Source organism: Callospermophilus lateralis, unplaced genomic scaffold (genome assembly GCF_048772815.1).
Source record: "Callospermophilus lateralis isolate mCalLat2 unplaced genomic scaffold, mCalLat2.hap1 Scaffold_60, whole genome shotgun sequence".
Classification (NCBI taxonomy): Eukaryota; Metazoa; Chordata; class Mammalia; order Rodentia; family Sciuridae; genus Callospermophilus; species Callospermophilus lateralis.
Genome location: NW_027514584.1, coordinates 576,005 through 586,004, shown reverse-complemented (window position 1 = coordinate 586,004; position 10,000 = coordinate 576,005).

Sequence of the window (10,000 nt, the reverse complement as noted above, 5' to 3'; positions counted from 1 at the left end):
TAAGTTGAAAAACTTTGTCTTTGTTGTCTGAAATTCTATCTTCTAAGTGTTCTACTCTGCTGCTAATACTCTCATTTGAGTTTTTAATTTGGTTTATTGTTTCCTGCATTTCCAGGATTTTTGTTTGTTTGTTTGTTTTTTATAACCTCTATCTCCCTATAGAGTTGATCTTTTGCTTCTTGGATTTGTTTATGTAATTCATTGTCAAAGTGATTTTTCATTGTCTGATTTTGATGTATAATGTCTTCCTTGAGACTCCAGATCATCTGAAGCATGTATATCCTGAACTCTTTGTCTGACATTCCATCAGCTGCAGATATTACTTCATCTAATGTTGAATTGACCTGTATTGTTGGTGGTCCTTTCTTTCCTTGTCTTTTCATACTGCTCATGATTCTTTCTAGCTTTGTGAAACTGTTGTGCTAATGTTTTTCCCTTTATATATTTGTATTGTTCTTGTATAGCTCCAAAATCCCTCTTTTGCAGAGAAATAAGATGTTAACAGATCCCAATATCAACAGTACATTATCTAGGCACAAGTTTTCATTACTAATACATTTATAGTTAGATTCTAAGACTATAGATATTGGTTTTAATTATTACTTAAGAATATATTTCTTAGTTTCATAAAAGGCATACCATATCTGGTGGCATATAGAAAACTTAATTTCAGATGAAGGATGTTATACTTAGAGGGAAAGGAGTGAGGGTATGAGGTTAAACTAACTTAGCACCTTTGGAGAACTCTAACCATTAGACTGGTAATTTATGGAAGAATGTATATATTAAACCTTCTATCTATTTAGATAGTTACCCTATGTATAGATAGCAAAAGTTAGGAGATTGAAAGTGGGATAGAGAGAATACGAATTAAATTAAAAAAAAATAACAAGGAAGAAAATAGAAATAAGAGAAGGGAAAGGGAAGTAAGATAGAAATAAAGAAAAAAATGGGGGGGGTGGGGTATATGCAATTCCTCTATATTATATTACTTTGGTAATTCGGTTGTTCATGTACAGTTCTTGATTTCATATATGCTGAAGTTGTGGAAGAGAGAGAAGAAAAGAGAAAGAGAGCAAAAAAAAAGTCTCTCAGAACACTGTTTTCCTTGCTTCCAGTAGGTGGCGTTGTCTATGTCTAGCTTGAGCCTTTGTATTCAGGGTGGTGGGTATAGCCAGTGTGAAAGGAAGTGAGCTTCCACCTGTATCTTCCCTCCTTTAGTCTCTGAGGTAGAAACCAGGTGCCTGTACAGTTATTGTTTTGCGTTGATAGTTACAACCCCCAAAAGCTTGTGGGAAATAATTTGAGTTATCGCAGCAAAGGGTGGGGGAGTTGGAAACCGGGTACCTGGATCAGCCGCAGAACCATGCTGGTAGCCATTCCACCTTTGATGGGTTTTAAGGGTTGATGGGCTTCCTCTGGACTAGCACTGGGGGGAGGGCCGGACTTCCTCCTCCGGTCTGGCTGTGCGCCTTGTGCATCTTCCTCCTCCGGTCTGGCTGGGCGCCTGGTGCGTCTTCCTCCTCCGGTCTGGCTGATACTGTGGTTTTGAAACAAGAGCATGTTAATTCTGGGCTACATACCCAGCCATGTTTTAAAATTTTAAAACAGGTTTTTCTATTTGTCTAATTGGTCTAACTAAGTTGCTGATGTTTACCTTGAAATTGCAATCTTATTGACTTAGCCACTTGAGTCTCTGGAATTAATATGCATGTATCATTGCACCCAGAGAGAAAAAAAAATACTTTAAAGTCTCATCCAGTTTTTGGTATAACAATTGAAATTACCAAGTTCATTTGAAATATAATATGGTATAGTAACTGGTAATACTGCAAAAATGTAACTGATAATAATGGGAAAGGGGGAAGTTGTCATTGAACAGGAAGCTAAAATTTTATATATAAATACAACTCACAATACTGGGGCACAAATTTAAAATCACACTCAGCAACTGTATGAAAATATAAAAATAAAAATAAAAAAGATACATACCAGGTATGTAGTTAAGTGGTACAGTACCTCTGGCTCAATCCACAATACCACAATCTCCAAAAAGAAAGAGAATGAATTCTGGAGGAAAGAAAAACTGAGATACGTATAGAGTATCTCACCCCCCTTCTGGAGGAAAAAATACATGGATTTGTGATTGTAATGATCTCCCCACTCCAGAATCCACAAAACAATCTGCTAAGATTCAGAAATATTTCCACAAATGTTTTCACATGGAATTTAAGGTAGGGGCTGAAGATATTCTATAGGATACTATAGAACTTTCAGGGTCTTCTGTTTATATATGGTCCAGTTGACTGACCAGTGGAAATTCATGGCTAACCCTTGTCAGAAGACACAGGACTGCAGAAACCAAAGATTACACCAGGGATTCTAGCCAACCATTGCAAGTTCCCACCATAGTCAGTGCAGCCAGTTTCAACAAGACTCACCATCCAGTCTCAGGATTTCACTGCATACTCATCATTTACTCTATTTTTAGGAACCACGTTTCCTCTCTATAAATCACAAAGTACCTATACAGAAGAAAAAATCAGGTTCGCTGAACATAAGTGAGGGAGCCTAGAAGTGGATACCCACTCTGGCAGAATTCACACCAGATGGTCAAAACTTGCTTCTCTTTGCTGAATATGTGTAGATTGGACAATGCTTATATAAGGGCTCCTAATTGGACACAACTTATGTCTTCATAGTCTCAATCTGAGCCTAGTGAATTTTTTGAAAGATAGGAGACAACCTCAAATCCAGAAATAAATGATGTCAAAATTCTAGGGTCTTGTCTGTATGTTTGTTTGCTTGTTTGTTTATTTATTTATTTATTTTCTTTTGAGCCTCTGGGAATTGAAATCCAGATCCTCAGGCTGCAGCGAATTTAAGGCAAGGTATTCTTGGAGAAGTAAAATCCAGCCAATCCAGAAAAGCATTTGCATTTAAACTTGCATATGAGGCCTTTTAAATTTGTAGATTATATATGTAAATACATTATTTATGGATGGAAATAAGACAGTGACAATCCCATAAAATTTCAGTTAACTTCTCTTGTATGAAAACAGATTGAACATTAAAATTATATAAGGTGGAAAGATTATTTTTTTAGAATTCATATAAAAATAGTAAAAATTGAATTTTATAGTATAACCAAAAATTTCCACTATGTGAAAATTTCCATTATGTATTTAAAATATTACTAATAAAGTATAGGTATTTTTGAAACAGCACCCTCAAAACTATGTCAAGACTCCAGAAAATCTCAGTTCACAGAACCATATTTGAGAGTTATGCTTGTCCTGAGTTCAGGAAGATTAAGGACATGATCACTTCTTTTTATGCTACAGGTGAAAAATACATTTTTTTTACCAATATTTCTCTGGAGACATAAAAAACTAGAGAGAAACTGCCCTGTGTGAGGGCAAGGAGATTTAACCAGAAAGTGTTTGGGGGGCGTGTGTGTGTGTAATATATATATATATATTCCCCAGATCCAAAGATTTGAGTCTATTATTTAAATTGATTAATGGTGTATTCCTTATTTTATGACTTTGCCTTAGACTCAATGGCCTGTCTATAACATTTTCTTTTTCTTCCTAAAATGAAATCCTGTTAAGAAACTGGGCTTGAAATGAAGATGAATTGTGTTGCTATCATGATGTCATACACCTCTAATCCCAGGTAAGCGATTTGAAATTTTGCTTCTTAAGAATACTATTAAAGCACAGGAAATAGAAACAAGAGTCACTAGATGGGATGAATTCAAACTGAAAAAATTTTTCTCAGCAAATAAAACAATCAGTGAAGCGAAAAGTGATATCAGAGAATAGGAGCAAATATTTACCACATGCACATCAAATAAAAACATAATTTTCAGGATATATAAAGAACTTAAAAAAACTCAATACCAAAAAACAAATTTTCAAATCAATAAATGAAATGGGCTAAAGAACTGAAGATATACACTTCTTAGAACATAAACAATCAATCATTCAATAAAAAATGTTCAAAATCTTTAGCAATTAAAGAATTGCAAATCAAAACTACTCCAAAATTTAACCTTAGTCCAATCAGAATTGCAGTTATTAAAAATACAAGTAAAAATATATGTTGGTGAGGATGTGAGGAAAAAGGCCCACTTTTGCACTGTTGGTAAGACTCTAAATTGGTGACACTGACCTGGAAAAAAAATAAGAAGATTCCTTAGAAAACTTGGAAAGAAACCAAAATTTACCCTGCTATCGCACTGCTCAGTTTAGACCAACAAGAGCTAAAAACAGCATAATATAGAGGCATATCCACATCAATGTTCATAGCAAAACAATTCACATTAGGTAAACTATAGAACAAATCTATATGCTCTTCAATGGATGAATGGATAAAGAAAATATGGTCCATTTACACAGGGAAATATTACTGAGCATTAAAAGAGAATAAAATTATGGAATTGGGAAGTAAGTGGATGGAGTTGGAGAATATAATGTAAAGGCAAGTAAGCCAATCCCCTTAAACCAAAGACCTAATATTTTCTCTGTTAAGTGGATGATGATCCACAACGAGGGAAGTTGAAGGTAGCATGAAAAAAATAAAGAAACTTTGAATAAGACAAAGGGGAGGGAGATGATGGGAGATGGTATAGAGGTAGGTAAGATGGTGGAATGAGATGAAAATCTTGTTGTACACAAACTAGAGTTACATGGGTTTTTTAACTATACATTCTGTAGAAGAAAAATAAAATTTTGTGCTCCATTTGTGTACTGTGAAGTGAAATGCATTCTGCTCTATTAGCAAGTTAGAAAAAATTAATAAATTAATTGATTTTTAAAAATTCAAGAAAGAGACTTGCCTTTCCCTAGATCTATATATAGACATATGTGCATATATATGCATATATTCTATATATTACATGCACATAATTAATGTATATAATTTATGAACAAATTTTTTCATATTTTTATCATTTTTAAAAAATAAATGACAACAGATGCAGAACAATTCTTATTCTATGTATAGAACACAATTTTTCATATCTCTGGTTGTATATAAAGTATGGTGATACAAATTTGTGTCTTGGTACATGTGCTTTTGATGATTGTCTCTGTCACATTCCACCATTCTTGGTAATACCCTGCCCCCTTTCTTTTTCTCCCACCCCTCTTCTTTATTCAGAACCCATCTATTTCTCTCATGCTCCCCCTCCCTACCCCATTATGAGTCGGCCTCCTTATATTTGGCATTTTTCTTTTAAATTGGCTAACATCGCTTAGCATTATCTTTTCCAATGCTATCCATTTACACGCAAATGCAAGATATAATTATATACCTAGAAGACTCAAAAAGTTCCACCAGAAAACTTCTAGAGCTAGTAAATAAATTTAGCAAAGTAGCAGGATATAAAATCAACACCCATAAATCAAAGGCATTTCTGTATATGAGTGAAAAATCTTCTGAGAAAGAAATGAAGAAAACTACCCCGTTTACAATAACTTCAAAACAAAGAGACTTGGGAATAGACTTAATGAACGAGGTGAAGGGTCTATACAAGGAAAAATACAGAACTCTAAAGAAAAAAATTAAAAAAGACTTTAGAAGATGGAAAGATCTACTTTGCTCATGAATAGTCAAAATTAATATTATGAAAATGACAATGCTACCAAAAGCACTATACAGATTTAAGGCAATTCTGATCAAAATCCTAATGACATTCCTTATAGAAATAGAAAAAGCAGCCATGAATTTTTTCTGGAAAAATAAGAGACCAAGAATAGCTAAAGCAATCCTTAGCAGAAAGAGTGAAGCAGGTGGCATCACGATATCATACCTTAAACTCTACTACAGAGCAATGGTAACAAAAACATCATTGCATTTGCAAAAAAAAAAAAAAAAAAAAAAAAAAAGACTGCAGATGAATGGTACAGAATAGAGGTCACAGAGACTTACCCACGAAATTATAATTATTACATATTAGACAAAGATGTCAAAACATGCACTGGAGAAAAGATAGCCTCTTCAACAAACCACTCTCTCTCACCATGCACAAAACTGAACTCCAAGTGAATCAAGAACCTAGGAATTAAACCAGATACTCTGTGTCTAATGGAATAAAACACAGGCTCTAATCTTCATCATGTGAGATTAGGCCTCAATTTTTTAAATAAGACACTGATAGCACAATAATTAAAACAAATAATCAATAAATGGAATAGAATCAAAATAAAAAGTTTATTCTCAGCAAAGGAAACAATCTGTGAGGTGAAGACTGAGCCTACATTGTAGTAGGAATATTATACCCCTCACACATCAGATAGAGCACTAATCTCTAGGGTAAATAAATAACTCAAAAAACTAAGCAAGTAATGATGATGATGATGATAATAATAATAATAATAATAATAATAATAATAATAACCCAATTGAGAAATGGTCCAAGGATCTGAACAGAGAGTTCTTAGAAGAGAATATGCAATCAATCAACTTTTTTTTTATATATCTGATTGGTTATGGTCCTCCCTTTTCAGGACCAAGAACAGTTCTGGTTCAGTTTCTAAGGAAGGAAAACACAAGGAAGAAGTATTCTCAACTCTCCTTTATGAATTATCAAATACAATAATCTGTGTCATTTTCTAAACATAGCTGGACATGGGAAATATAGATTTGGAGCAGAGAACATTTTTGTTAGAAACACAGCATAAAAGAAAAAAAAAACATAATTATTTTTACCACATTGAACCACAAGAGAAATGGAACCTAGAATTCAGAAAAGAAAGATTTAAATTTTTATACTTGGGAATGTGGATGACATAGATGCCTAAAATGAAAAAGTTATTATAAGCTTTTGAAAGAAAATTTATGTGAGTGGCAGATAATATTTAACCAATTAGTATCTGCACAGTGTCTTCCAGGGGCTTTGTCAGCTGTGCACTACAGAAAATAAAGGTATTTATAGCCTCCATGAAGAGCATTATTCATCTGTGCCCTCTAAAATTATTCCTTTCATACAGATGAAAAAACATGGGTATCTAGATACTAAATGACAATTCAGCATCCCACAAAAAACTACCCAAACACAGAACTGTATGAAATTTCTTCAAAGACAATCAATGTATTATTAGCTACTAACACAAGGATGTCCATCTGGGGAAATATTATTTTCTCTCCATTTTGAAGAGAGTGCATTGAGAATACATTTCAGGGGCAACACAAATACTTTTTTTTCCTTTCATGTTCAGATACTATTCAGAAACAGATCTCTAAAGACAGATTTCTTAGAAGGGTAATGCCTAGATATTACAAAATAAAAAGAAACACATCAGTGGCCCTGAGTGACTCAGCAAGGAAATATATCTAAGGTTATCAGAAACTGAAAAGAAAACAAGTAACTATTTCTAAAAATAAATATTTTCATTAGTTGCTACCTCCACAACTTATCATTAAGTAAACAATAAATTATGTATGAATATTTTTTAGGATTGGCCAAATTTCATTCCGTATGATTTTATATTAAACCCCCAAATCCATATAATAGAATTCATGATTTACTGACAGAAATATTCTAGAAGAAAATTCTTTAAGGAGTGGATATTTAGTAAATCTGTCATTTAACAATTTAATTACTATATGATTTTAGGAAATTTACTAATTTTCCTGCAGCCATAGACATATTTCTTATTTTTTCCCTTATTAATTTCCAAAGATAAGCCCTAGAATCCACTTTAAATAACCTACACTTACAATCACACAAGAAACCTATAATAAATGATGAGGAAAGCAAAAAGGCAATTTTAAAAAATAATTTAAACCTTTTTATTTTTCTTGAAATCAAACTCTAGCTGCATTTTTGATCCATTTTCTCATCTTTTAAGCCAAAAAGATATAAAGGCAAGACGTTTGAACTGCAAATTTATACATGAGATATGTTTATTAACTATAAAAATTCAAAATCTTTACAAATTAAAGAAATGCAAAATAAAAACTCATCATGGGAAAAATAAGTAATATTGATGAATCATTTCAAATAGTCATTTGAAAATAATTATTTAAACTCAAAAGAAGTTTAAATTAGCATCTATTTGTGAAAACTATTTTACTGTTGAATATACATGATACTCCCCTCACAGAGACTTACTGATATTAGAGCATATGGGACCATGATAACATATAAGTATGCAATGGTACTCATCCAAACACTTGAAGCCCAAGGGCATGGCTCAATACAATACATATTTTGGAAGAGATAAATAGTAATATGTAGGAAAAATGGTAACTAGGGCCAGTCAGAGTTCATAAAATATCCAGTCTGAAACACAGCATAAAACACTATGTATAAATTTTACATAGGTGCCTTATTCAAGTGGTATTTCACATGTATACATTTTTAGAAACAAATATGTAAAACTTATGAGAAAATAAAATCATGAAAAGCACATAAGACTAAATTATACATCTGATGTACAGATGATAAAACTCATCATTGTAAAGGTGATAATTTTCCCCAAATTAACCCACAATATATCTCACAAAAATTGCTATGTGCGAATATGAATATATCACAGTGAAGTCTATTTTTATGTGTATTCTATAAAGCAATAGTTTTAAAAAAACTATAAATAAATATGCGATAAAAGAAAGTATGAGAATAGAGAAAGGGGAAGTACTGGATACTTAAGGTGGAGAAAATTATATTTCATATTTTATGGTTATGTCAAAAAAACCTATTAAATACAACAATAATGCAACAATAATAAAGAAAACAACAAGCTTCACTTTAAATGAAATAAGAAAGCAAAGCATACATTTTTAAAATTCATCTACAAAATTATAAGTAACTTTAGCCAAAACTCTTTTCAATTATAAGAGAAAAAATAAAGAACTTATCATGACCAAGTATTCATATATATTGTGAAATTATAATATTACAATAATCATCAAAGAATCACAATATAAATAAGATCCCCATATGAATACATATGTATGCAAAAACAGTATGCTTTATTGCAATAGCAAAGTATAGATAAATCAAACCATAACAAAAATAATCTCAGCAATTTAGCTAGGATCTTTCTCAAAATAAATTTAAACCTGTTAGGAATGTTTACTGGTGAAAAGTCCTTGTTTCCCCAGTGCTGAAGTATAACACCAGAGAAGTACACCAAGGCAAGTTTAGAGTGGAAAATAGAAGCTTTATTAAAGAACAGTAGAAAAGAGTTCTCCCCAGAGGAAAAAGGGGACTCAAGAGGTAGAATTCATGGAAGGGTTTTTTTGTTTGTTTGTTTTTTGTTTTTTAAGCTAAGGTCTTTTTAGCTTTTTTATAGCTAAAGTCTTCCTTCAGCTATCACGCACTCTTGTCAAATTGCTGTCCTTTGTTCTGTTATCTTGCAGTGATGAAATGTAGGTGGGAAGGCCCAAAGTGTGGAGAACAGGTGGACTGAAGGAGTAATCTGGGCAGGAAGGGCTTTTGGATTACCATCTCCATGTTTGCTGTGAGCTGCTTCATTAAAATTTCCTTGGGATGGGCTTAGGGCTTTGGGGACATTTTCAATTCCCCTTTTCCTTGATTCCATTCTCAATATCGTGTTCATTCTTGATTTTACTGGATATTAGACCCAATTTACCTAATTACACTAGCTACCTATCTGTAAATCTGGCTTCACTACAAAGGATACGGCTAAGTAGTAGAGTATCCCTCAGTTCACCTAACTTTAACCAAATAATAATAATGAAAAAAGTAAAAATAAAAGAATGTAAAATGAAAATTAGCTAGCTCAAAAGGACATTATGTACCCCAAAATGACAGATCCTCTCCTTCATGAAAATGTCCCTTGGAGATTTGATTTTGATAATTATTCCACCTGTCAATCTCCAGCATCTGGGCTGCAGAAACACACATGCCACATAGTATTTTATGCAGATGTTGAGGATGCCCTTTGAGCATAAGGAAAGCAGCAAAGAGTCTCTGCCACTGATATGTTCCCAATCTGCTTGGCCTGTATGACTGAGGACATAG